The sequence below is a fragment of the Camelus bactrianus genome, chromosome 35 (assembly GCF_048773025.1).
Source record: "Camelus bactrianus isolate YW-2024 breed Bactrian camel chromosome 35, ASM4877302v1, whole genome shotgun sequence".
NCBI classification, from domain to species: Eukaryota; Metazoa; Chordata; class Mammalia; order Artiodactyla; family Camelidae; genus Camelus; species Camelus bactrianus.
The window spans coordinates 26,024,220-26,032,220 of NC_133573.1; the positions used below are offsets into that span (position 1 = coordinate 26,024,220).

The window sequence follows — 8,001 nt, forward strand, 5'->3', positions numbered from 1 at the left end:
AAAAGGCTGACCTCCCCTGAGCAGGGAGATTTCGTCCTGCCTGATGGCCTTTGGGCTGGGACATTGGCTTTTTTCCTGCCTTTGGACTCAAACTCACACTTTGACTCTTCCTGGGTCTTGAGTTACTGGACTTGAGACTGGAATACACCACCAGCTTTCCTGGGTCTCAGGTCTTCAAGTGTGGACTGGAATTATACTCTTGGCTCTCCAGGGTTCTCCAGCTTGCTGCCTCACTTGCCTGCTTCTGTAAACATGTGACCTTATTCCTTATAAGAAGTCTCTCTAAATGTATATACAACCTACTGGTTCTGTTTCTCTGAAGAATCACAACTGATACAGTCCCTTCCCACTCTAAGGACTTCAGCAACCTGGGCCTTCAGTTCCTTGAAAGCACTGTCTCTTCCCTCTGTGGGGACCCTCGACCCCCACCTCCCTCGACCCCCGGCTAAAGCCTTATCCACTTCAAGTTTCAGCTTAAGCATCATTTCCTTGAGTAGCCTGACCCCTCTGCACCCCGACCCCACAATGCGAGGCCAAGTCCCTCTAAACGTCTTTCCTAACACTCCCCATAACTGTAATGTAAATTTTTGTGTGTGAATTTACTCATTTAGTGTCTGTGTCCTTCCCAGGACAGTGCACTTCCTGAGGGCAGGGACCACACCTGTCTTGCTCAACACTGTGGTGCCAGCATGCGGCACAGGGCCAGGCATGGAAGGACGGATGGCTGCGTGGACCCCGAGCCCGTGGCAGGTGGTATACCGGAAGTGATCATGTTCTGCTGAAGATGACAACAGTGCAGGGCAATGTAAGGAAGTGCCTGACCCCTCTGCCTTAATCGGTGTCAGGAAGTGTAAATCCTGAAGAGAAAGATGTTTTTTTTCCCCTTCTAGTTGGAAAAAATCACTATTTCTCCATCCTAGCTAAGATAAAATTCGATCTAATTAAGGCTACAGGGTGTTTTCCAGTTGGGTATTTTGGCTTGTTGTGGTTTGTAAAGTGGGTGCATAGCTGGATGATAATAAATGCCCAAGAGTCAAGACAGATAAATTTTAATTTTTGTTTCTTCACTTTTATCCATCACCACTTTTTGTAATGACTTCCATATGGGGATAAATGTGATTCATAACTTGTGTTTTTAAGTTAAAAGTGTATAAATTGTTGCTCCCTGGGCTACCTCATTACTTTCACTTCGCAGAGACTTCCTCTTAAGCCAGGTTATCCTTGGTCACTGAGGCCTCCCTGGACACTGGGCAAAATGAACTTGAATTCACTGACACTGGGTTCCCCCCCGGCGGATCCAGCGCTGCTTCTGAAAGACCTTGCAACTCTCTCCTTCGATCTCCTCTGCCTCTTACCTCCCTCTTCCTCCCACACACCAACCTGGCCAGTTTCCATCAGAGGGTTAGAGTGGGATGTGTCTTTTATTTGCATGCTCAGTTCTATTTACACTTTCCCAAAAGACACAACATGAAAGCAATGGAAGAAAAAGGTTCCAAAATAGCAGTGAAGATGTTGGTAACACGGGAGGCCATCAGTGAAGAAATCGGTTAACAGATGTATTTTGAGAGTCTTCTTTGCGATCCCTGCTGGAGTAGGACTTAGGCTGGGACTGGACTAGCTGGAGCTTAGATAAGTAAATGTGGGAGGAAGCACATTCCTGGCATGTTGCCTCCGGGGCAGAGATGCGGGAGAAAACAGAGTGTTGGGGGAGGACCAGTCCATGGATGATGGGGGACTAAGGTGAAACAGGACAGAAGAGTTAGATGCTGAGAACCAGGAAAGCCAGGCAGAGGAGTGCTGACAATTTGTGGTGAGCCACGAGGAGACAGGGGGGTATGCAGATGGGAGTGAGGTTTAGAAGAGCCATGTGGTGCTCTGCCCAGGCTGGCCTGCCCTGCCGCGAAGTTGTCACCCACCAGCAAGCCAAGGTCTGAGCAAGGTGCTAGTAAGGGGTCATCCGAAAGAGATTTTGAAAGAAGCAACTGAAGTTCTAACAATTTTTATTATGAAAAATTTCAAACATCCAGGAACATCTGAAACATAGTATATTACCATACATATACATGTATACAGACACACACACACGTACATTGCCAGGATTCAACAACAGAAACAATAGAATTTTAAGTGGGTTTTAGTTCCTTTACCAAGAACCTACAAATGGATTACAGTAGCTACATTATATACACAGAACAATATTTTTCCAATTGTTATAATAAGACCTCAGATTCAACATCTGATCTTATTTTCTCATTAAAATTTTAATAATGTCAAGACTATAATACGATTTTTAGGATGCTTAGTCCTTGAATGTGAACCTCCATGTAAAGTCACAATTCATTCCGTTAGTGAGGAAGGCAATGTGAGGCTGTTTGGCTCAGCACATCTGTGATTGTAATCTTTGCCAGCAAAATGTTTTTTAAACGTTCCTGTTAGCTGGGTTGAGGTGGAAAATATTGTTTTGTTCCCCTCTAAAGAAAACAAAAGCTTGTGCAGCTAATTTTTTATGCCAAGCACTCTCTGAGGATCAGGGGCTTATTCATGCTTCACCATTTTTTACCTCTCCCATGGGGGAAAAAAGTAAAAGAGTGAAATATGGAGGTAAAAATACTGAGGAAATTGACACAACATTGTAAACTGACTATACTTCAATTAAAAAAAAAGGAAAAAAATACTGAGAAAAGTGAGACATGTAGCCTGACATGTAATCATGTAATTCCTCCCCCCACTCCTCTGCCCAGGTTTCTTCTTTTCCCCAGCTCCCTGTTTTAGGTTGTTTTTGTTGCTCTTTATTTGTTTTTTCAGTTTTTCCATCTGACCCAATGTTACTTTCTATGTCCATCATTTTGTAGGTCATCCTTGTCGCTCACCAGTTCTCTTGTGGGTGACTTGTTAAAGGGCCAATTTGGTAGATTCTAACTGGTCCAGTATCTCTGTTTTAAAACCATAGTTACTGCAGACTCAGTAAGGATGAATAGTGTGATAATGGGGTCTTTGATTCTCTGTGTAATGAAACTCCCCTGGATGGGGATCAACAGAAATGGTCTGACACTGAGTTTTGAAACTATATGTTATCGTGTTATCATGAGATTCCTAGCTGTTTAGTTCCTACAATGATGGGTTCTTGGACCTGTGTTTCCCTCCTTCCTAGGGGGTTGGGCTGTGGTTCAGAATGTATTGCTGGGGCCACCCGGCCAACAGAGATGGATGGACCACGTGCTGAACATGCAGGCAACTCTGGAGGGAGAGAAGGAGGTGAGAACTCTTGCTTCATTCCTTGGGGAGAAGTTCCAACCTTCTTAGCAGTCAGCTCTGTCTGGCTGGCTGGCTCATGCAGACAGATGCTCTTGTTCTTTCCCTTTGTTCTTTTAAAATCCATTTTCACTTGCACAAGGAATATATGAATACATTCTCATTATAAAAGAAAATTCTATACAGATAAAGACAAAAACCCCTGAATTCCCCAGTCACCGGCCTACTTCCTCCTCCAGACATAATTGCTAGTATCAATTTGGTATAAATCTGTCCAGATTTTCTTGTTTGCATTTGCACGACTGTATTTACATAGAGAAATACATAGTTGTGCATGCATTTGTATAAACAATATCATGCTTTCTATAGCCTTCTGCAACTTCCCCTTTCAATGGACAGTATGTCTTTGAGATCTTCCCATAGGATCATTTACATGGGCTTTTCCATATAAATTGACTTCATTCTTTTTTAACTGCTACATTGTATTCCATGGTTGCACCAACATTTAACCATTCTCCCTAATGGTGGCTTTTTAAGTTGTTTCCATTTTTTTCTATTTTAAACAATGCTGTAATAGATATTCTTTGTTTTCTGTGCATCCACTTGAGCAGTTCTCTAGGACAGATGAAAACTGAGACAGCTAGCCAGAAATGAACTGCTGGCTGAAAGGCACGAGCACTTCATAAAGACAGATCCTGTCCAATTCCCATCCTGGGCTGCCTCCTCTGCAGAGCCCTCCCGGCTTCACTCTTCTCTGCTGGCCCTGCCCCTGCTGCTTGCCCTCTGCCCCGTCCCACTCCGGCCTGGCTGTTTACCCCCAACTTCTTCCCTCCTGGCTGCAACCTGACCCCGCAGCCCACCAGGCTGACCCCACCTGACCCACCCAGTGACCTCTCTGCCCACCAGGAGGTTGACAGGGCATTTTCTGAGAGGCGTGGGCAGGCGTGTCTGCAACTGAATCTTAAGGTCCCTGGGAAACTCAGTGGCTACTCACCCCCGTATGTTTTCTCAGGGCTCCCCATCCAAAAACACTTCAGTGGCCAGCCACTGCATGTTTTCAAGTTCTCACCTGCTGTTGTTGTGCCTTGAACCTATCTGTCCAGGTGAGTGCTGTTGACTTTACAAGTAAGGTCTTGAAAACTAGAGAGAGAGAGAGAGAGAGAGACCAGGTCTATGCAATTTCCTTATAAACTACTTAGCCCAGAGCCATGAGCAATAAGGTGCTTAATAAATGCATCTTGGTGGCATAATACTACAGGAAATCACTTCTTTAAGTATGTATTTCTTGGACCTGTGTTTTGAACTGTGTGGAAAGTGATGGAAAAGGGGTGAAATGGTGGTAACGCCTTTTTAAGGCTATTTCCAGGAGTCAGACTTCTAATCTGCATATGCGTGATGCCACAGAGCGTCTGATTTGATGCACAGTTCTGGAAACGGAAAGCATGTTTACCAAGCCAGGTCACGTTCAGTCCCCGAACGAGCTGCCATACACAGATCTGAACAGACCTGAGTGAGGTCATCCCATCCCTGGCCTCGAGTTACCGCGGTTCTGCTTTGGAGACCTATCACCCCAAACCAAGTAAAACATGAAGGACAGAGTCTCTCCAACCCTGGGCCCTCCCAGACTCTCAAGTCTTTATAATGCCAGGGTACCTTGCTTTATGTCAGATTTTTTATTTTAAATAATACATTTCTACAATTGAAAGATTTTTGAAAGAAGGGTGACATTTGCTGGGGAGGGAGGTAGATGTATGTATTATTTGAAGACTAGATAAATTAGAGGAGGTATATAGGATTTGGAGCTGGAAAAAGCTATGGGTTTCTATTTGTTATTTGTTTTCATTGAGGCAACTTAAGCTTTCTAAGCTCCAGAGCGCTCACAGTAGAACGGGTGTTAAGTAGACTAATGTAATACATCTTAGAATTTTAAGTCCTTCCTGTCCAGGAATTATCAGTATGTCACTCAAACAATTATCCTAGGCCTCTTGGACAAGACCTGGGTCTGGGGACAGAGACATTCTTATCCTGGCCTCACCCAGGGTCTCACTTTGTGACATGGAGACCATTGGTTTCCCTGTTCAAATTCCTGAGTTGTGAGCTGGGAACCCTGACACAGCCAGGATTACTGTCTGCCACCCTGAGCAACTCAGGAAAAAAAGTTGCTGCATGGTGCCGGAGAGCATGATGGCAGGAGAGGGCCAGAAGCTGCGCCTGCACCGACGACATCACGTCTACAAGCTGGTGGAGGACACGAAACACTGGAGCTCCCCCTCATGCAGTCGGTGGAGGAACTTGGAGTTTGAGGTGAACGTAATCAGCTACTTCCTCCAGGACTGGCTGTATATGCATCTCCTGAAAACAAGAAGCCATTTGAAGAGGAGGAATTGCTGAGCAAGAAGGAAGATTAGAGATGATCCAAACCAAGACAAGTGAGGCCACAGTGAAATTTCTGAGAAGTTGTCACCTGGAGGTGCGGATGAAGAGCAATGTCAAATGGGAGCTAAGGCCTAAAATAGTTGCTCACCACTTCCTCAAAAATCTTGGTGCTGTGGTCGCCCCACATGCACTAAAATTACCAGACGAGACCATCCCATAGCAGGGCGAGTAGTGGTGTGAGCTGACGGTGAATGGACCTGACACCGTGAGGGGACCTATGTCTGTGGTGAACTTTGAGAGGCCCGAGACCAAAAGATGCACGTGCTGGTTAGCCCAGCAAGCTGCCAGGGGAATGGCCCCCACCAGTTCCCAGACAGTGTGCAGCTTTTCTCCCTCGAAAGCAGCGAAGCAGAATCCGAGGAGCAAAGATGGGCCAGCACCGTGATGCCGCTCCCAGCTCTGGCCAGACATGGAATTTTAGAGAGCACGTGGTGATGCTGGACACAGGCGTGCACGTACATGTTGACTTGTCTGTATTTGCCATCTTCATCTTTGACAGTTACGCACAGCAGGCCTCCGTGTGGCAGTCCTGCTCCAGGAGCACCAGGCTGTAGATTTGATGAGCTGAGTGTTAACAGACCAAGAGTCTAGATCCGTTTAATCTCTTCCTCGACTGGAATTCATTGGAACAAATGGAAGAGCTAGCTCATTCTTATCCACACTGAACATTTGTATCTTAAGGAGAAATAAAGAGATTGTGTTCTTTTAAAAAAAAAATTGCTGCATGAATGCACAATAAAAGTGAGCCCCATGTTTAAAGGACGTGCCCTCAGACCTCATGTCACAGCTTAAAAAAAAAATAAAAAGAGCTCAGGACTTCCTGCCGTATGGTCCAGTGCCCAGGCCAGATGTTCGGCGAGAGAGGAAGTAGAAGGAACCAGCTCCAAAAATCTGTCTGCTCTTGTGAGCTGCCAGCTGGCCTGGCATCAGGGGACTTTCCTGGGCACTTTGCAAAGATGGCTTCTGCCTGGCTCCATCCATGGGTAACCTTCTGGTGAGGGCCAGGGACACTGATGCTCAGAAGCTGGATGTTGGTGGGACTCATGCCAGGCCCGCACCCCTTCTCAGCTCAGTGTGTGTTCTGAGGCCTGTGCCTTCCTGGGCTTGTCCATCCAAGCCAGGCACGAGGCTCTCCAGGAAGGATGCTCTGGGGGACTGGAAGGGGCAGGGCCCTGCTTGAGCCTTGTAGTGGTCAGAGCTGAGATAGGAAACCCAACTGGGAGAGAATGAGAGGGAGACAGAGGGTGAGGTATGTGTGCAGGAGAGGGGGTTGTAAAAAAAAAAAAAAAAAAAAAAAAAAAAAGACCAGGAGAAAGAGAGTGAGCCCTCTCGTCTCACTGAACTTAATTTTTATTTCAAACTTCTTCTCCTGTCTCTGTTCCGGGCTGTCTTGTCTGCTCTGCTTCCTGATGTTCGGATGCCCCTCTTTGGGGTGTCTGGTCCGCTGTCGGCCTTGCCCTCTGTCTGTTTCCCACTTTTGCTGCATTGATCCATTCTTTTTTCCCTCCCTTCCTGACGTTTCCAGAACACAGTTGGGAGGCAGCAGTCTTCTCAGGAATTGGGTGAAAAGCTCTATATTTTTTTAAGAACATATTTTTACCTTCCTCCTAAAAACCCTCTCTTGATTCCCCTCTGATGTCTCTCAGCCTCACGGTTCATTTCCCCCTACACCGACTTCTTCTTTTTCCCCCTTTCCCCTCACTGCGAGTTGTGTTTTTGATAACAGCTTTATTAAGATACAATTCACATATCGTACAAGCCATCCACTTAAAATGTGCAATTCAGCGGTTCCTGGTGCCAGGGTCTTCCTTCCTTTCCAGTGCGTTCCCAGACCTGCCCAAGTGCACCTCATTACAGGATGTGCTTACAGTCTGAACTCAAGCTGAGATCCCTCTTGAGTGTGTGACAGGAACTTTAAAAGTTTTCTGTTTCTTTTTCTTTTAATTGTGGTTAAAAATACATAATATGAAAGTTACCATCTTGCCCACTTTTACACGTATGGGTCAGTCGCTTTAAGCACGTTTGTATTGTTGTGCAGCCGTCACAGCCATCTTTCCAAGTGAAAACTCTGTGCCAGTTAAACAAAACTCCACGCTCCTCTTTCCCCCAGTCCCTGGCAACCCCATTCTACTGACTGTCTCTATGCCTTTGACTGTTCTGGGCCCTCACAGAGTGGGACCATAAGGTATTTGTCCTTTTGTGTCTGGCTTATTTCACTTAGCATAATGTTTCCAAGGTTCATCCCCGATGTGACACATGTCTGAAGTGTGTGTGTGTGTGTGTTTAATTCTATGTATTTACAAGGCTCCATCA

The 8,001-nt window shown here is 45.8% G+C and overlaps 1 pseudogene; it reads left to right on the forward strand.

Annotated features, from left to right (window-relative positions):
* Positions 1–5,240: 5,240 nt before the first annotated feature.
* On the forward strand, positions 5,241–6,441 carry LOC105074662 (large ribosomal subunit protein bL9m pseudogene; annotated as a pseudogene).
* Positions 6,442–8,001: the final 1,560 nt, after the last annotated feature.